Here is a 21,069-nt window from a genome sequence, read left to right on the forward strand (position 1 = left end):
TGGAGGATGTGGGCAGGATGACAGATGGTTAAAGACGATGACTGAGAACAGCAACCCCCGACAAAGGAAGGGGTGAGGTCCTATAGCGCAGGGTGCTAGGGGGGCAGAGCTGGGTGGCAGGGACGGCAGGTGACAAGGCTCCAGACCCAGCAGGGTGACTGACTATCCCATTTTGCCTGGGACAGAGGGCATTTCCTGGGCATTAGGCTTTTGGTTTATAACTGGGACAGTGCTAAAAGAAAAAAATAAAAATCTAAAAACCGGGATAGCCTTGGGCCAGCCGGGTTGCATAGTCACACCTAACCAGGCAGGTGGGCTGGGGGATAGGAGAGAGCGCAGACTTGTCCTAAGGGGACGGCACCAGCCTTCAGCGGCTGTCCCTAGCTCCTAGAGCGGGAAAGGACGGGCCTGTGTGGCTAGATCTTGTGATTCCTATTATTTGTTTGTTTATTTATTACTTTTTTCAAAAGAAGCTAGAAAGTTGTTGTTTTTTTTTTTTAACACAAAAACTTCCAAGTTTCAAAGGTGGGCAGCTAATTCAAACAACCGTGGAATCCTTGCCAGGCCAAACCAAACAGCATGTTCCATGTTGGCCCCCAGGCGGCCAGTTTGAGACCTCTGGGAGTAGCTCTGATTTGCATCCTCAAGCCGGTCCTGTGGCTCTTCCGTGCCTCAGTTTCCCTGATTGTGAGATGGGAGCCATTTTGCCTCCTGTAGGGCTGTGGGATCTGTCTGCAAGGCAAGGGCTCAGGCTGACACATAAGAAGTTCTCCATCAACGGGAGTTAACAAGAAAACACCCCCAAGGCAACCGTAGGGCTGTCACTCACCAGATGGATGCATACAGTGTGGACTATCCATGCAATGGAGTCTTACTCAGTCTCAGAGGAATGAAGCACTGGCACCTGCTGTAACATAGGTGAATCTCGAAGTCATGATGCTAAGCGAAATGAGCTGGTCCTTAAAGACCATGCCTTGTACGATTCCATTTATAGGAGATGTTCAGAATAGGCAGAAATGAGCCAGTGGTTGTCCGGGGTAGGGGGAGTTGGGGGAAAACCGGAGTGGGGGGCAGTTGCTAACGGGTGTGGATTTTGGGGAAGGGCGATGAAAATGTTCTAGAGTGGATGGTGGTGACGACTGTGCAGCTCTGCAAAAAACCACTGAATTGTACACTGTGAATGGGCGAATCGTCTGGTATGTGAATGATATTCCCATAAAGCTGTCAAAGAAAAGCAAACAAGCCACGAACACAGCTCGTCCTCCTTCCAGCCCTGCTCCAGCTCCCTGTGCAGCCTGGAGCAGTGCACCCCCTCTCTCTGGGCCTCGGTTTCCCACTTGGAGAGCTCAGGTGTTGAATCAGGGGCGTCCTGAGCGTGCATCCAGCTCTGACAGCTTCTTCTATTATAACAGATGGTTACATATTCACCAGGGCCACCTGCCCACCAAGACCCGGGGTAATGTGGGCCGTGGGTGGCCCATCAGCTTGGAAGCATGTCATTCCACCCTTGTCTGACAGATTGCAGAGACTGGAAGGAGCCAAGGGGATCCCAGCGGAGACACGCAGATGTTTGCTGCTGACAATAGACATGTCAACAGATGGGACTGAAGAATTTGCCAGCATTTGTTGCCTGTTTACCAAAACTCCCGCAGTGAAGTTCACCTTCAACTCACAGAAGGGGTGCATGGGGGTGGGAAGTGGGAGGCACTGCTTGGCTTGGAGTCTGGGATGCCTGGCTCTGATGTCCGCTTTCCTGCTGTGTGGTCTGGGGCAAGTCGCTTGACCTCTCGGAGCTTCGGATTTTGCAAATCTGAAAGGGAGGTGGTACTACCGACCTCCCCAGGGGGTGGCAAGGATCCAGACTGACAATGTGTAGAGAGCCTTTGGTGCTGTGTCAGCACCACATGGGGACCCTATCAGTGGCAGGGCTTTTGAGTCCTTAACCTCTCTAGGCCTCTGTTTCCCCATCTGTAATCTGACAGGGTTTATCTGGATCAGTGGTTCTCAACTGATTTTACCATCTCCCCCCGTCCAGGTGACATTTTTGATTGTCACAACTGGTGAGGGGTAGGGGGGGATGTGCTGCTGACATCGAGGGGGCAGAGACCAGAGATGCTGCTGAACTTCCCATGACGCCCAGGACAGCCCCCACAGCAGAGAACGATCCAGCCCCCCAGATGTCCCTATGGCCGATGCTGCAGAACTCTGGACCAAGATCGCCTCTCAATTTCCCTTCAGCTCTAGAAGATATTGGGGTTTGATCTGCGTTAACCTGGGCATGCAGTCTGCAGACCCCCACTGGGGCCTGGAACACCTGTTCTTGCCTGGTGTGGGCTGGCTTTCCCTGTTTCAGACTCAGCCTGGGCAGGTGTCACATGGCACCTGGCCAACCCCACTGCCACATCTGTCCCCTGTGGGGAGGAGACAGTGTCCTTCGTTCTCAAGAAGGGGGTGTGCAGGCCACTGGCCATCCAGCTGCCGCCAGGAGGGCTCCATGGTCCACGGGGGCCCGAAGCCTGGTGCTGAAGCTGGAGCGTTTTTCCATCTGGTGCCTGACTGCGTTGCGTTTTCCTTGGCGACTCCGAGTCCACCATGCAGCGGGCATAAATGTTGGGACTCTCCTCTGGTGACAGGCAACAGATGTGACCTGATCACCAGCTTGGTTTTCTCAGCCCCCAGACTCAGTTTCCAGAAAGTTGCCATCTGATGATTCTTCACTTCCCCAAAGCATGGAGTTCTCCCTCTCTTTCCTCCCCTGCCTCCCCCAGGGGGCTGCTCCAGCGACCCCGGGGGTAGCAGTCAGGACAGTAACACTCACCGATGAGGAACATTTGTTTGTCCTTTGCCGTGCACTGCGCCTTCTGCTAAGTGTTTTATACTCATCCACTCACCTAATCTTCACAAGCACTTAGGAGGTTCAAGTATTACTCCATTTGACAGATGACAAAACCGAGAGACGGTTTCTTGGCCAGATCATACCGTGACTAGGTACTCCCCCCAGATTGGGGTGGCTTTTTAGCTCACCCCCCATGTGCCCAGGTGAGCTGCTGCACACAGGCCAATGCCCCAGGGGGTCCTGTTTTCTGATTATCTCAGAGGATTAGAACAGGTGACAGGCTTAGAATTCTGGGCTCTTCTGCCCTCTTGGCCTGGACCCTGCCCTGGAGGCCTGGGCAGCATCTTGGAGGTAGGAGGGGAGAATCCTACAACCCCAGGACATCTCAGCCGGCAGGCAGGGCCCTGGGGTGGGTGTTACCCTGTCTTACCTGTCCAGGTGCCCCAACCCCTGTGGGACCAGCACCCAAATAGCGTGACTCCATTTATACGAAATGTCCAGAATGGGTAAATGCATAGAGATTCGGAGTAGTGGTTGCTAAGGTTGGGGTGAGCGGGGGTAAGGGATAGGGAGGCGACAGCTAAAGGGTTTCTTTTGAGGGTGCATAAGGTGCTCTAAGATTGATGGTGCTGATGATTGCACAGCTCTGAACAGACTAAAAACCATGGCGATGTGCATTTAAAGGGGTGACTTGTACGGCATCTGAATTGTACCGCGATAGTTTAAAAAAAAAAAAAAAGAAGAAGATTCCAAGGCTCCTGACTGAGCCAGGCGCATTTTCCATTTATTTCTTTAAACGTGACATACTCGGCCTCCAGGGGGCCGTGTTTGGCTGGTGAAAAATCAGGGCATTTTTATTCGTGTTCTGCGCTCTGTAGTTACATAAATTCCTGTATCTGCCTTGCTCACCGTGTGCACCCCAGCATTTCACCTGTGCACTGCCTGCTTGCCCTCTGCGCCCAGGACTGTCTATCCATCCCTCAGCATCAGTCCCAGCCTTGTTTCTCTCTTTAAAAGGGGCTACCAAGGGCTTAGGGGGGTCAGGTGGGGCCACTGCAGGAGACCTACATGTGAATAGAAGGGTGAGGTATCCCGTGCTGGGACCTGGGACAGCCAGGGTCCTGGAAAACAGCCTGGGGAAGGAGGGACAGGAGGATGAGAGGTGGTGACCCAAGCCCAGAGGCCTGGGCTCTGACACCGGAGGAGGGGACACAGGGAGAGTGGGAGAAGCACCCCCGCTTCTAGCACAGGGTCTGGGAAAGGAGGCGGGCTCCGTCGACTGATGGAGCATCCTTGAGAGCCCGGCTTGACCAGGTGGCCTCTCAGGGGCAGTGAGAGGGGCCCCAGCACGTGATGGGGCACAGGGAGAGGGAGCATCACCACCTTCCCTGCCCTCTCTCCTGAATGGGAAGGTCACTAACGCCTCAGCCGTGACTTTGCCTCGTGGTTCCTGCCCCATCGTGTGCAGATTTGGGTCACTCGTGTTGGGGCTGATCTGATAGAGGGACCCCAGGAGTAGGAGGGAGGGGGGCAGGGGTGGCTACAGTCCCATGTCCTTGGCCTGCAAAGGTCAGGATGTGAGTCACCTACCTGCCTCTGCGCAACTATGCAGAAGCCAAGAGTCTCAAGACAAGTGAGATGAGGAAGGAGGCGGGCAGGTGCAGAGGGAACGCTGAAGACACACTGGGTTCGAATCCCCCCTCCGCCAGCCTCCAACTGTACACTCTGGGCCAGTGGTCTCCCTTATCAAGGCTCACAGTCCACATCTGGAAAATGGATCTACCATTGCCTATACCTTGTATGTTTGTTGTAAAAAAATTAAAGCCCTTGGCCCACGGCTAGGGTGGTTTACNCAGCCTCCAACTGTACACTCTGGGCCAGTGGTCTCCCTTATCAAGGCTCACAGTCCACATCTGGAAAATGGAGCTACCATTGCCTATACCTTGTATGTTTGTTGTAAAAAAAATTAAAGCCCTTGGCCCACGGCTGGGGTGGTTTATGATCAGTCAGAGCACTGTGGGTGAGGCTCTGGAGTTCCAGCCCCGAAGGAATTCTGGCCAGCTGTGTGACCGTGGGCAAAACCCTCAACCTCTCTGAGCCCCGTCTCTACATCTGTAAAGTGATGATAACTGTCCCGCCCACATCACAGGGGTGCCGTGAGGAATTATGTGGCACCCCGCAGAGTGCAGGCAGCTCCTGCGCCCAGTGATTCATGGAATCATGACTTGGTCCTGCCCCCCAACCCCCGCCCCCAGGGACAAACGTTGGTCCAGACTGTCCACCACAAAGCAATCCTCTCCTCTCTCCAGCTTGCTTGCTTCCTCCCTCGCCAGCACTCTTTCCCGTGAGCAGCCTTGCCATTTGCTGAGCTGAGGCGGGAACGGGGCTGTCTGTGGAAGGCCTGTCCTGGTGCTGTGGTTGGAAACGAGGCGCTCTGCCCCCTGGCTGTGACTCAGCAGCTCGGATGGTACTTCCTATCCCACGGGGGCTGGGGGCAAATCAAAGAGGAAGCCTTCCAGAGCCGTGTCTGCGTGGCGTGTGTGTCCCTTTGTCCTTACAGTACATTTCATAATACCTCAGCTGTGCAGGTGACTGGCTCTGTCACCTACGATGTGTGTGACCTGTGAAGTCACCGCAATCAGCTTCCGTTTCCCAGTCTGCAAAACAAGCGTCGGGACGAGACCCCATTTGTTCATTCTCTGGTTTGTGCATCGTGCGGTCGTCCCACCCACATTTGTTGAGCACCTATGGGTGTACCTGCCGAGTGCTGGGCTGAGCTGGCAGGATCCCGCTGTGAACACCTGCNAGTACATTTCATAATACCTCAGCTGTGCAGGTGACTGGCTCTGTCACCTACGATGTGTGTGACCTGTGAAGTTACCGCAAATCAGCTTCCGTTTCCCAGTCTGCAAAACAAGCGTCGAGACCCCATTTGTTCATTCGCTGGTTTGTGCATCGTGCGGTCGTCCCACCCACATTTGTTGAGCACCTGTGGGTGTACCTGCCGAGTGCTGGGCTGAGCTGGCAGGATCCCGCTGTGAACACCTGCGAGGAGAGCCACCTGCCGGGTCCTGTGAGGAGTTGCCTGGGGGCCGAAACCTGCAGCGTGGGCAGGAGCCGGCTGTATAGGGTGTTGGAGGACGAACATTCTGGGCATCGGAGGAGCACGTGCAGAGACCCTGAGGCAGGGTGGGGTTTGTGTTGTCAGCGCTCACTGGAGGGTGAGGGAGCCCCATGGGCAGAAGGAGGGAGAGGGGAGATCAGCTGGGGCCCCCAAGACAGCCTGGGGAGCTGTGCTTCACCCTGGGCTCCCGAGGGAGCCGTCGAGGGACCCTGGGCTGGGGAGGGACTTGACTGGATGTGTGACATTTGCGCTGGGCTCCGGGCACAGATGGTAACGAAGGGAGTTCGTGCTGAACGTGTGCTCTGTGCCAAGGACCACAGTAAGCCCTGAAATTAATATATGTGTGCGTATGTGTGTATTTTAATTTAAAAGAACCCCCAGTGCAACCTCATAATGACTCCGAGATAGGCCTCCTCCATTATCCTCATTCTAAAGGTGGGGAAACTGAGGCACAGAGAAATCAAGTGGCTTACCTCAGGTCCGTCGGTAGTGAGGGGAGGGGTTGGAGAAAGGGGCTGAGTGTTGTCAGGATTGGGGTGGCTGGGGGCGCCCCCCTGGTGTCCGGCTGGGTGACTGGTGGGTGGCGATGCCCGCAGTATGTGGGGCACGTGCCGAGGAGCAGGTCTCCGGGTAGAGGAGCTGGTGAGCAGCACAGGGTTCTCCCTGAGTCTGAGTACTGGGGTGGAGCCGGGTCTGTTTGCTGTACCTGGGTTTCCAAGAGGCAGCATGGAGCGGTCGTCAAGAATACAGGCCCGGAGCTGTGTGACTTTGGGCCAGTCACATAACCTCTCTGTGCTTCAGTTTACTTATCAGTAAAATAGGGAATGAGGCGGTAGCTCCTCCCTCGAGGGTCTGTAGGGATTAAATGACATAATGTCTGTCCAGTGCCAGCTCCTGGAACCTGCTCTGATTGTGTCAATAAGGAAGAAAAAGGCTCAAGCCCGGTGAGGTGAGCAGCAAAAGGGCCCCGTTCCAGGAAATGCCTCCCAATGAGTTGCTGACAATGGTGACAACTAGCCCAGCCCAGGCCCACTTCCCAGAGCTCAGGTATCCTCCGCTGCCCAGGCTCCCTTTGGGGTAAATATCGGGGTGCAGGGGCTTGACTTAGCTCCCTGCCAGGCTCTAGCAGGGGGAAGGGGGGCCGCTGTCACTTTGGCCAGATTCCTCCCACGGTTTCCTTAATCTGAAGCAGAGACCAGAAGTGCCAATCCTCGTGCCTGCCCCCGTTGGGGCTCTGCCACTGCCCACACAGAAAGGTCAGGCGACAGTCACATGGTGCTGCATGTGGGCATGGTGACCATCTTTGGGTGGCACAGTCGTCTGGTCAGAAACGGTCAGAAACCACATGACCCTCAAAGGGAAGGAAGGCAGAGAACCCAACTGTGATGTCCCCAAATCCTAGGGACCCCTCTGGCAGCCTGGCGAAGCCCATGGGCCCCATATAAAGATTTTACTTTATTCCCAAATATCTTAGGCTCTAGTTGGACAGGGTATCTCCCAGAGGTACTGACCGCGAGAAAAATGAAAAAAAAAATGCAAACAAAAAGGAACCCCACATAGCTTGAGGGTAAACAGAGGGCAGCGCTGATGCCCTTCCCGGCACACCCACATCTGGCTGGCCTCCGAAAGAACAATTCTACAGATGCAGGAGAAATGCAAGTATCTTGGTCAAGTCAGAATTTCCACAGTGGGCACTTCTGCAGACCAGTCTTACCCAATAGAAACATACTGCAGGCCGCGTGTGCCGTTTTAATTTTCTCGTACCTGTGTTTAAAGGAGTGAAAAAGAAGCAGAGGAAATTAATTTTAACAACGTATTTGACTGAGTCCAATATATCCCAAATAGTAACATGTCAACACGTAATCAATATTTTAAAAATCTTGAGGTATTTTCTGTCCTTTTTTGTTTTTGTGTTTGTATCACGTCTTCAAAACCGGGTGTGTGTTTTCACAGCATGTCTCAGTTCCGACCAGCCGTATTTCAGCTGCTCAGGGGCACGTGTGTCGCCAGAAGCCACCGAGTTGACAGCTCTAGACATCGAAATGTCCTTATAGGGAAACTTGGGTTTTTTTCTCCTTAATTTTACAGTTACTTAGGACCTGTGCTCTGTGTCTCGTTCTTGCCCTTCTTTTTTTTTTTTTTTTAAGATTTTATTTATTTTTATTTATTTGACAGAGAGAGAGACAGCGAGCAAGAGAGGGAGCACAAGCAGGGGGAGTGGGAGAGGAAGAAGCAGGCTCCCAGCAGAGGAGCCTGATGTGGGGCTCGATCCCAGGACTCTGGGATCACGCCCTGAGCCGAAGGCACACACTTAACTGACTGAGTCACCTGGGTGCCCCTGGTTCCTGCCCTTCTTTTGTTCTTTGTTTTCTCTGTGTAATCTGATTTTAATGAGGACTTGTTAAAGTTGATCTTTAAGGTGAACCTTCTGTCTTTGCCCATACTTTGAACGTTCTTTTCTTTCTCAGTGTCGTCCTTTCCTCTCTTTAAAAAATATTTTCCTCCAATATTCTATGATGAAAATGTTCAAACATAGAAAAGTTGAAAGAATTTTCCAGTGAACAGCCATGGACCTATCACCCACATTATATTTTGTATTTATTTTCTCGCTTGCCCCTCCATCCATCCTTTGGTCTCTCCATCCCTCCATTTCCTATCCATCCATCTCCCATCCATCCATCCCACCATCTCTCCATCTATCTTGCCTTCCTATCTTTTTGATGCATTTCAAAGTAAGTTGCTAACGTCAGTACCCTCTCCTTGAACGCTTGGGCACTTTGTTTTTGTTTTTGTTTGGGGCATGCATTTCAGTAACTAGAGTGGAGTATTTGGGATCTTTTCCAATGCCCCCCCCCCACCGCAAAATAAAATACACAGCTTACAAAAGAAGCTAGCTAAGTATAACCACAGTGACAGTCATGGGATATAAAAATCCTTGTGATTCCTGTTGGTGACAGAGTCACAGGCCCGTGGGTGTTGCTACATTAGGAAGCGAAGTTGTATACTAAATTTCAGTGGGAGGCTAGTGAAATAAGATGTAATTTTTTTTCCTATCTGAATCCAAAGATCCTCTGAATTTGGGGACCCCTAGTTAGTTTTTATTTCATGAAGCCCAAATAAATCCTGCCATTCCCATGTTAAGGCAAATGCTACCAAGAAGAAATATTGAGCATTAATTTGTGCATTATTTCATCCATAAGGATAAAAAAAAAGCTGTTTCTCTACTCACAACTCGTCTGACATCAAATATGCGGGGATTTCCCCAACCGGTTCTTCAATTCTCTGCTCACCAACTGGGTATCCCCTAATTTAATTCAATTTCGACCTGGCTACCTGGAGTTAACCCCACAGGTTAAGGGCCCAGTCCCACAAGCCTACCCCACTTCAGACACCAGTCTCAAATATCAGGTGCCCAGAGGGCCCCCACTTCTGTCTGACTTGGCTGCCTTTGAGGATCCTTAATGCCCCCCCCCACACACACCCAGGGTTGATAATTTGCTGGCACGGCTCACAAAGCTTAGAGACACCTCTGTTTCCCAGTTTACCACGAAGGATACGATAAAGGAAACCTATGGATTATGGACAACCAGATGAGGGGATAGGGTGACGCCTGGGAGGGTCCCGAGCGCAGGAGCTTCCGACCCTGTGGAGTTGGGGTGCGCCACCCTCCCCGCACATAGTTGTGTTCACCTGGGAAGCTGGCCGAAGCCTATAGTTTCGGGATTTTTATAGAAGCTGCATCACGTAGACATGATGGATCACTAACTCAGCCTCCAGCCCCTCTCCCCTCCCTGAGGACAGAGGATGGGACTGCAAATTCCTCCTAATCACCGCTTGGTCTTCTGGGAGAGCAACCCCCATCCAGGAGCCCACCAAGAGTCCACTCATTAGAACAAAGACGCTCCTATCACCCAGGGGATTCCAAGAGGGTCAGGAGCTCTGTAGGCTATGGTCTAGACTGACTTAGGGAAACCAGCCGGCTGGGGCACATATCCCACCTCTGCAAGCTCGGGCGAGCCACTCAACCTCTCTGTGCCTTAGTTTCCTCTTCTGAACATCAAGATACTAGGACCCATCTCAGAGGGTTGTCAAGAGGGACAACTGAGTTAATACACGTAAGCACTTGGAAGCCTGGTACACACGAAGTGCTGTGTAAGTGTTTGCTACGCTTATGGTCTAGAAAGTGCGTTCATGCCAGGAACATTTCAGTAAGGTTCCAGCCCCAGAGCTGCAGGGCTGGCCCCAGAAGGTGGGTATCCCTGCCACTGGCTGTGAAGCCCTCCCATTCCTGCTTCCTTGTGGCACTAATACCTTGTCCAGAGCCTGTGGCCCTGATACCCCAGCTCGGGTCACATGCCCACATCCTAGCTGCCAGGAGCCTGGAGTCTTCCCCAGAGTCTTCCCAGTGGGAAGCAGGGCTTCGGCCCCCTGAGACCCATAACTAGGGTAATTTCTCCAAGTGTGGGAAGGGCACGGTCTGGGCCCCAACAGATGGTGCTCTTCTTGCCCCGTATGCAGATGAGCAGAATGAGGCCCAGGGAGGAGAGGAGCCCGGCCTGCAAGGGAGGGCCCGGCTGTCTGGCTCTTTCCTACTCCTGCCTCCTCCATAAACACCCAGGGGCTTTGTGCCGCCCAGAATCCGCTCTTGCCCCGGGGTAGAGATGCCGGAGGCGTCCCACAATGCAGGCCTTGAAGGAATGAAAAGCCCAGAGTCCTGGATCAGAAACGCCCTTTGTTGTCCCACAGACAAAAGGTTTCAGTCCACAGGGCCAGGGCTGGGACGCTGATGGCAAAAGGGGGTCCCGCTGGGGATGCTGATCCCTGATCCAAGGAGGGAGGCAGGAGGGGCTCCTGCAGTTTGGGTTTGTGTTCTGTTTTCCGGCCTGGCCTCTTTTCTCACTTTGGGGCCCACTGTCAGGGCCCCAGGCTGTGCCCCGGGGGAAGGACAGTGCAGGGGCGGGGTAGTGGGGTGTCTGTGGTCAGACAGCAGCAACCACCGGACCGTGTTGCAACCAGAGAGATGACACAGGCGCGCTAGGACGGGGAAGGCTCCCGGGGCCCCACGGCCACACCCAGATGTGTCCATACACAGCTGGCCACGGGAGGCGGGGGAGGGGGAGGTGGAGGGAAGCGCTGACAAGGGAGTGACCTGGATGGGGCGCTGGCCGGAGGGGCTTCGTGCACGCATGTGGGCAGGTGTGCGAGCACATGTGTGCATATCTGTGCACGCCTGACTGCGTGTGCATGCTCGCGTGTGGCATCTGTGTGTGTACGTGTGTGTGTCTGTGTGTGCACATGTCGCTGCATGACTGTTTGCATGGAAGTTTTTATTGGGGATTACATGTATTCCCTATGCGCATCTAGGTAGCCTCACCCACACCTGTGGTTTATGCTAATAACCGTAGCACTTACATGGCGCTTTCTGTATACCAGGCTTCCCAACGCTTATGTGTATTAACTCTGTTAACCCTCTCGACAGCCCTTTGGGGTGGGTACTATTGCCTCAATTTTCAGAAGAGGGAACAGAGGCACAGAGAGGTCGAATGATTCCCCTGAGATTCTAGATGTGGGATCTGAACCCAGCCTGGCTTCCCTAAGTCAGCCCTCAGGCTCCACCTGAAGGGCACCCCTCCGGGAATGTGTCCACCCATGTTCCATCCCAGCGAGATGTATACACGCAGTCAAGTGTATACCTGCGCGTGTGGTCTGACATGCGTGTGGGCAGCTCTGTGGTTCACGTATGTGTGTACATATGTGTGTGCTAGGGGCCAAGAGGCCTCCCTCCCTCCCCAGGCCCTGAGTGGGGGCTCCAAGAGGGGCCTGCAGGCACCGGACCGGCCACCCTTTTTCTCTAAGAGCAGATCTTAGGGAAGGGCAACCCCAGACCATCCCCCCTCCCAGGCCCTCCCACTCCCCACACACCCCATCAGGGCTCTAGCCGGCCTTTGTTTCCTCTGCTGTGGGAATCCTGTGGAATTCTAGGCATTTGCTTTTCGAGGGTGAGGGGTGGGTGGAGGGCGCAGCCTGGTCACATGCGGGGGCTGGACCCTGTCCTCGGAGGGAGCAGGGCTGGTGATGTTTGCAGAACCCAAAGCAGGGTCTGGGTGACATCTCCCCTGGGCCTGGAGCCCTGCCCGCAGCCGCCTCCATCTGGCTCTGTGGGGCTTCCTCCAGGACGGGCCAGCTAAGGGACCCCATGTGCCGGGCCGCCGGGCCAGAGGGCCTTAGGGCCAGGAGGGGGAGGTGGCCCAAGACACAGCTGTTTGTCCTGAGCTGGGGCCTTCGGGAGCCTCGTGGCCTCCCTGGGCTGCTTCCTCCTCTGCAGAGGGCTTTCCAGCAGGGAGTGAAGCCTGGTGACCCTCTGTCCTTGCCCAGCTCTGGTGCCTGCCCCCATTCCCCCCCTGCTCATCCTCCCGGCTTACTCAGCTTCCCCTTGCTTTCTCACTGCACCTGCAGTGGCTTGGTAGTGACCCCTCCCCCCCAAAAAAAAGATATGACCCCCCAGGACCTGTGAATGTGACCTTATTTGGAAACAGGGTCTCTGCAGGAGTCATCAAATTTAGGATCTCGAAATGAGATCTTTCTGAATTTAGGGTGGACCCTAGACCTAGTGACTGATGTCTTTAAGAGGTGGGAGGGAGGTTTGGTGACAGAGAGGCAAAGATACCTGTGACGACCAGGCCCATGGAGGGACGCGGCCCCAAGCCAAGGAGCCCCTGGAGCCCCTGGACACTGGGAGAGGCAAGGATTCACCCCTCAGGCCTCCAGATCCCCGACAACACTGCCTGAGCACCTGGATTCAGCCAGGCCTAAAGCTGTTCCACTCCCAACTTTCTCATTCTGCCGTTCTGCTCCTCCTCTCTATTCCACCACCTGCTGGGTCATGGTGAGCCACGTGAGGGGCTGGGCTTATCCTCAGGGCCTTAAGGATCATTGAATTAATTCTGGTTCAAGGCCAAGGCCAGACTTCCTATGTCTCTTACTGAGTTCCTTCTGTTGGTATCCCCCACTTTATGGTCCAGACCTGATTCTCATGCCCATGCTTTTCCATCCAGAGGGACCATGAGTGGGAAGGGAAGTGAGGAGCCAGGACTCCCAACACAGAGAGGTTTAGACACCCCAAAGATTGGGGCTCTGGTAACAACTGGCATAAGGAAGGTCAATCAGTGTCTTCGGGAGCTGGGAAGGGCCCAGGAAGACACTCCATACACACACACACACACACACACACACACACACACACAGGGTGACTGATTCCAAAATTTGCACCACCGCCACCCAGGCCTGGGACACTGAGAGATGTGTGCAAAGGTGAGACTTTCGGGGCACCTACCACACACTGGGCTCTGGGCGGAGGAGAATCTAACCCACCATTGTGTTTTACCCACGCTGCATCCTGCGATCTGTACACCACTGTAGCCCCAGAGTCGGGATTCGAACCCAGGGTGCTCAACCATGGTGCTCAGCCCAGCTGCAGCCCACTGAGGAGTCCCTCCCCTCAAAGCAGGTATGGGGTGCCGCCAAGGCAGGAAGGAGCTGCCCAGATCCTGTTTACCAGGCTGCTCTGGGCCAGGTGCTGTGATTAGAGGCTGCCAACAGCTCGGCTGCCTCCCCCACCCCTTCGCCCTCCTCTGCAGCCCAAAGGGGATGACATTCCCCTCCTCCTGCACACCTCCCCCCCAAAAAGCCACATGCACCCAAATCCCCATCTCAGGCTCTGTTTCTAGGGGACTTAACCTAAGATGAGGTCATGTCTGATTTCCCCAGCCTAGAATCTTCCCATATGGTGTCCGTCCTTCAAGAAAGAGTCTCACTTCCTTGGCTCACTCAGCCTTTGAAGCCATTCCTCATCTGTGCCCTGCTGACTTCCCCCAACCCCCCTTGCTTCTAAGGTCCTGTGCTAGCCCACCTCTCAGTAAGAAGGGGCCAGATCGACTTCTCTGGACACTTTCTATGGAGATGTGGATTTCCAGAGGTCCCCTGGTGCATTGCAAGCATTTTCTGGGTGTTGATTTGGCTGGACATTCCATAAAGTGTTTTCCTGGAGCTTTAGAAAACCCAGTCTGTTCCCAGGATTCTGAGCTGGAGGAGAAAGGAGGAATGGCACAGACATTCTTTTCACAGGAACATGGAATATCTGGGGCGGCTTCGAGCATAGCAGGTTCTTTGGGGCCACACCAACCTCAGGGCTGGTTGGGGCCAGGATGAGTAATGGTTCTTAGGCAGAATAACCTGCTTGGGAAATGAACCAGGTCTTCATTTGGCTGTTGATTCATCACCAAAGAATGAAAAGTATTTCCCCCTCCCTCCAATTTCCTTCAAAGAGCAACTATGTTTTTGTGTTCTGAAGGGCTGTGTTTGCCTTGGGCCCGTGAAGAATCGACAGGCCTTGGTACATTAGTACAAAGCCTAGTACCTTAGGAGTCATCCAGCTGCAAAGAACAGAATCCCACTGAGATCAGCTTCTGCCAAAACAGAACCTATTGTTTTTCGTAGCTGGAAAGTTGGGGGTGGAACAGCTTCAGGCCTGGCTGAATCCAGACGCTCAGGCAGTGCTGTCGGGGATATGTCTCTACCTCTTGGCCCTGCTTTCCTCTGTGTTGCCTTCATTCTCAGGTGGGCTCTCTCCACCTGATGGCAAAGATGGTGCCCCTGAGCCCCAGGCTTTTATCTCACCGGCCTAATAGAGACTTCCTCTTCAAAAATTCTGGCAAGAGTCTTGGCATAGAGTCTCATTGGCTCAGCTTGGGTCCCATGACCATTACTGAAGCCATCACTATGGTCAGCCTTGGTCATGTGCACAGTTCAGCCCCGAGAACCTGGAATGGGGCTGGGAAGAAGGGGAGTTCTGGCAAAAATGTGAAAGATGCTATCAACACCCAGAGGGCGTGTCTACATCATAGGGGGTGGAGACTGGCTGTCTGGCAGAGGCTGCTGGTGGTGGTGGTGGTGGTGGTGGGGTGTCTCTAGGGAGGCAGGCTTCTGAGTGGCAAAGGCCTGCCCCCCTGGCAAGGAGGATCAGATCCCAATTTCATCAGACTTAGAAAAGTATAGTAATGAGATCATTCTCACAAGTATTATGGAAACATTCATACCGTTTACTGGGAGCAAGTCCTGAATTCTGGGACTTTCCTCAGTCAGCTCAGTCTCCAGAACTTTTAAGAAAGTGTCTAAGAACATAGGATCTGGAGTCGCTCTCTAGGTAGGAATCCTGGCTTTGCCAGTGACTAGCTGTGTGACCTTGGGACAGTCACTTGACCTCTCTCTGTGCCTCCGTTCCCTCACCTGAAAAATGGAACCATGACATTTCCTGCTTCATGGGACCTCTGTGAGGATTAAATGAAGCTCTGAGAGACTTGCCCCTATCTTGGGGGCTAGGATTAGCACCAGCTTGGATGACCCCACATTCTAGGCACTTTCTGTCCCCAGTGCTGACCCAAGCAAGAGCTTGGTGACTGTTCAATGAATGAAGGAAAAGTTTCCCTCCTTCTGCTCTGAGCTCCCTCACTGGGCTCCTTGAGCACTCAGTACAGGCGAGCTCAGGGTCTCCTGAGAAGCCTGTCTTAGACTTGGTTCCCCAGAAGCAGATTTAGACAAAGATTCGGGGGGAAGTCATCCCAGGGCACACCGTGATCTGTTCCTCTTCTGGCAAATTCTAACCCAGAACCACATGGGGAGAAGGTTCTGGGAAACTGGTTTCCAGCTTAACTGGGTGGACACAGCACACTTGTCCCCCCCTTCCTTAGGTCCTCCAGTCCGGAGCCGGGGCAGCTGGGTACCTCAGCTCTCCCTCACATGACCCGCTCGTCCTCCCAGAGGGTGCTCATTTCCTTACATGCTGGTCTCGGGCAGAATTCCAAGAGCGTGAGGGTGGAAACCCGGCTTCCTAAGGCCTAACCTCAGAATTTGCAGGATCACTTCTGCTGCATTCTGTGGGTCAAAGCAGGTCACAAGTCCCGCCCAAATTTGAGGGGTGAGGACACAGATTCCATCTCTTGATGGTAAAAATTGCAAATTTCCTTGGCCGTGTTTTTCCATCACAACACACCTAACTGCCATCGTTGGACGTTTGTTATGAGAAACATATTTACGTACGATGACAGAGAATGTAAATGGAGTCCCCTCGAGATGTGCAGTGCACGATCTATGCAACTGTTTGGGTGGCCCTGCTGGTGCTGTGGGATTCACCGTTGTCACACACTCGCTGTGGTAGGCATCTGTTACTTTCGAATGCCCAGTGTCCAGCACTCCTTTCGGGGCTAGTCACTACCCATCCACCAGCTGTATTTTAGTGGGGCTGACCCTCTCAAACTCCAGGTGTGCGCATGTGATCAGGAATTCTATCACCCTAATCATAGGGATCGATCAAAGGAGGGGCATATAATCCACACCGGACCAGTGAGATTTAGTCATGGGCCTTTTTCTGAAACTCTTGGGAAAAAGGTGTTCTCTTTCCATCTTTTTGGGTTCCTTGGCTGATAGGAAGCCTGAAACTGCTGGGGATCATCTTTGCAATCAGAAGAGAAGAGACTGCCTGAGAATGAAACAGTCTCAGAGGAGAGCAGAGCGGGGAGAGAGAGAGAGAGAGAGAGAGAGAGAGAGAGAGGTTCCTGATGACAGCATTTGAGCTCCTGGATCCATCCTCGCCTGTAGTCCTTACCGTGACATTCCATTTTTGTAAACCCATACATTCCCTTTGATGTTAAGTTTCTATCCCTGGCAACCAAAAGACATTTTAATGATACAATGCTATACGGCTACTTGGGTCATAACGAGGATTCAATGAGCTGACGGTGTATAAGGAATACAAGGCTTATAGGGGCCCGTGAAAAGTAAGCTCTCAGGAATTTCTCTTCTCTTCTCCACCGGTGGATATAATTCCAACTTAAAATCTACTAAACGTATTAAACCGTTTAGAACAGGCATGGATGGTTTTGGCTAGTTGTAGAACAATAAACACGCAAAACCAAAATTTTATATTACCGCCTGGACTCTTGACACCCTCTATTCTTCATTTAAATTCCAAAAAGGCAGCAGAAAAGGCACGGCTTTAAATAACCATGTGAAATGTTGCAAAAACAATCTCAAGAGACAGCCTTTTTGTTTTCTCTGCAAGAGGACAGAAATGGGGCAGTGTGGAGAGATGGAAATCTGTAAAGACCGTCTCCTCCATCTGCACAGAATTAAACAGAAGTTCACGAGTGTGGGGTCTAGAAGTGGCGCTTTCATGACTGCCTCCTCCTCAGGCGCTCGGGCCGCCCTAAGTTTGTTTTTCCTGGGTCTGAGCTTAAATGTCAGCCGGGTGGAGGGGTCCTGGGATTTCTTCCCACCCAGTGAGTCGGGGGAGGCCGCAGGCGGCTCCGCTCGGGGTCTGCCTGTTTGGAAAAGCATTCCAGCTGATTGTTTACTCTGGGTCGACTGCCGGCCCACGGTGGCCACACCAGGCCCTCCAGATGCTTCCAGCTGGGGCCCCATAAACAGGCCATGCTGCCTGGCTCACCACGGAGCCTCGTCTGCCTTCCCCACTCAGGCTGCTGGAGTGGGTTGCCAAACCCCCCAACCGAGTCGTACCCCCCCTTCCCCGCCGGTTCCCGCCACCACCAACCGCTTTGAACTGGCAGGTCAAGGACCAGAGCGAGCCCACAGATGCGTTTTGTTTTGCTGTGTTTTATTTTGTGTCGTATTGTTTAATTTGAGCTAGCAATTCAAACTCAGAAGGTTTCACAGGGGACTCTGGATTCTGGTTTGTCTTGCAAAAATGGGGAGGTCTTGTAGTCCTGGGCCTGTCTTCCCCCACCAGGGAAAACTGGCTGTAGCTAAGCAGAACTTGGGCGGGGCCCCGAGTTTCGGTGGCCCATGAAGCGGGTTCTGACACGGGGCCCTGGGTGCAAAGCAGTTTACGAGGGAGAGGGTCCCGGGAAGCACAGAGGGGGGCTGGGCAGGAGACGTGGGGAAGGGGTACTGGTGTCAGTGGGCAGTCCCTGCTTTCGGCCCGCTGGGCACCCCTGGGACACCACGTGCAACGTGCCTCAGAGTCCTGCTGCCTGAGGGGCCAGGGAACTGGGCTGGTGCCCTGCAGCTCCTGTCTGTCACTGGTGGGGGGCTGCGTCCAGGGTATTAACTCCCCCATGGTCTGCCCAAGAGAAGGACCTCGGTAGGAAATCACGTGGATAGTCACCGTACATGCTGCAGCCACAGCACCTGCCACACCCTTTCAATGCGGCCTTGTTCTCCATTTGCCACAGTCCCCACCCCTCCCTGTTGCCTGTCCTCCTGGCAGGAGGCGGCACAGGATTCCTTCCTCCTGTCATCATAACCCTGCGGCTGATTTTCTTACAGATTTCTTGCAGAGAAATGCCTCTCTCTGTTCGCATCACCCTCAAAAGTGCAAAAGAGATCTATTAGCTCAGAATGCCCTGTGGTTATCAGTCTGCTCGGCTCACTTCTGTTTCTGTCGCTGGCCTGGTTCCTGCAGGGGCCTGAGCGGGTGGCCTCTTACACGAAGTGTGCAGTGCCTGCGGACCTCACGGGGCAGTTAGGGCCCCTGGGGCGCTGGCTTCCACCTGATGATACCACGTGGAGCTGTGCCAAGCTCTCAGGCCACGTCTCTCTCGTCCATCCTTGAGACAGCCCCAAGCAGCCCCTCGAAACCCTCTGCCCACCAGGGAGCGAGGACATTACCAGGGTCCTTGCTGGGAAGAGAGCCATCCTGTGGTCAGCTCACCCCACACAACAAAAGCCCAGGGGAACCATCCAACGTGCTCTTCAACAGTCCCATTCCCACAGTAACCGGAGTGGGGGCAGACCCCTAGGTTAAGGACTCAGACCCCTGGCGGCCCCCACTTCAGATGTCAGCCTACTCACCCTTCTGTCCAGCTGACTACAAACTCGGCGCTACCCACAACCCACCCTCCCAACTTCAAGTTCCATGATTCACTAGAAGGACTCACAGAACTCAGGAAAGGACTATTCTTGATCTTATCGTTTTTTAAAAAGGAATTTTTTTTTTTTTACAGAGGAATTTTTATTACAGAGAAACAGCCAGATAAAGAGGGACCTGGGGTGTGGAAAGGCCCTGAGCGCAGGGTCCTCAGTCCCCGTGGACTTGGGCTATGTCACCTTCCCACCATGTGGATGTGTTCACCAGCCTGGAAGTCCCTCGAACTGCATCACATAGGGGTTTTTATTGAGATTTCATTATTATGGAGGCACGACCGGCCACTGGGGAGTGATTTCATTATTATGGAGGCACGACTGGCCACTGGGGAGTGAGCTCAGTCCTCCCCGCCCTCCGGACTAGTCCAATCAAGATCAAGATCTCACCCCTGCCTGGAGCCGTCTCATTAGCATACGAAAGACCCTCTATCAAGCAGGAGGTCCCAAGAGTTTAGGGGCTCTGTGCAAAGACCAAATACCTATGTTTTAAGATGACCTTCCTGCTTCTGCTTTTCTCAAACTCCTTCAGCTTGAAGATGTTTAATCCTTACTGGAGCTGGTCCCCTTGGCACCTGCGACACCTTTCTGCCACCTGCCTAAGCCTCAGCTTCCCCGTCTGCACAGCAGGGTGACCCGTTGCTTGCGTGTTGCGGGAACGAATGAGTCGTAGGGGTGTGTGTGCGCGCCAGTCCCCGGGCCTGGCGGGGAGCCGAGGGGCCCCAGGGAGCAGCGATGTTGATGTTTGTCCTATCACTGTTTCCATCTTTGAGGTGAAACCAAGCTTCGGTGAGTGAAAGTGGCTTTGCCCAGAGACATCCGGCAGCGTGTGGCAGGGCGCAGGCCAGCTCTGAGTCCAAATTCCGGTTTCCAGGATGATGTTTCTGTTCAGTCTTTCCCATAGCCACCACCGTGTTCCTAGTTCCGCCAGCCTGAACTGCCCAGGGGTTACCTGCCCGCTGAGCCTGCACCTGCGCCACACCTTGGATCTCATTGTCCCCCTGTAACAATGCCCTTCCCTCTCCTCCGCCAATGAACCCTGGCTTCACCCAGAGCTGCTTCCTCCTGGAAGCCTTCCCTGACTGCCCTCTCCCTCTGGGGGCTCTCCCCGGAGTCCAGTCTGAATCAGGAGGGGCCCTGCCCTCCAGGAGTTGGCAGTGTGTGAATCACAGATGCCTCTGCCGAGGGGGCAGGTCTAAACAGGCAGACAAACCCGGCTGTGAAAGAGGTACCCAGGTAATTAGGAGAAAGCAGCCCCAGGGACCTGGCATCCGGCTGCATTGTGTGTCCCCCCAGGTGGCACAGGAGCTGTGGTCTTTCTGGCCACTTGAGTATCCTTTCCTCTCTCCCACCACAAGGATCAGAAATGGAAACATAACCCAGAGTCAAGAACCAGACTGGCTGGCCCTCTCGTGGGAAGAGGACACCTCCTGGTTATGCCCCACATGGGACAGCTTTTGCAGGAACCACGTGCCCCCGTGCCTCTCCAGGGAACAGGGATCTGGGGTGATGGGGAGGGGACCCACTGTCATCAGGAGCCACAGGGAAGCTCCAATGGTGCCCAATCCCCTCTGGTCTAGCAAGGTGGAATTGTTCCCACAGAGAGCTGACTCACCCCTACGTGTCATTTCGGCCCCTCCTGGCCTCCCCGCCCTTCTGGGGGTGGGGGGCTCATACAGACAGGTGGGGAGCAGGGGTAAGGAAGTTGGTGGTTGGTTGTGAGCTGGGGCAGGGGAGTGGAGACACCCTCTTATTTTCTGCCAGGGGTCTTTGGGGGCTCGGGATCCAGGGCTTTCGTGTTCTGGCCTCGGGTATCTTTCTCTCCGGGTTTCCTGGGCATGTAATTGTCCTGCTGGCTGGGTTGATTCTGCCGCCCACTGGCCACATGCAGTGTGCTCTTGCCACAGATGGCCCCACAAGAGGTCAGCCAGCCATTCCCATGGAAACCACCTGGGAGTAGACTAAGGCCCCTCCTTCCTCATTCTCTACCTGCCTTCCACCTGGCTTGGGCCTGAGCATCCCCCCTCCACGGGCTGACACCCACCTCCCACCCCAAGCCGTGGCCCCATTGCCCGCACTCCCAGAAGCCACAGTGTCACAGGCCTGGGAAACCACCTGGTCTGACTTACTGGAGAGGCCTGATGGTAAATCTGGACCCAGCTAGCCTTGTTTGTGC

The sequence above is a fragment of the Ailuropoda melanoleuca genome, chromosome 10, assembly GCF_002007445.2.
Source record: "Ailuropoda melanoleuca isolate Jingjing chromosome 10, ASM200744v2, whole genome shotgun sequence".
Classification (NCBI taxonomy): Eukaryota; Metazoa; Chordata; class Mammalia; order Carnivora; family Ursidae; genus Ailuropoda; species Ailuropoda melanoleuca.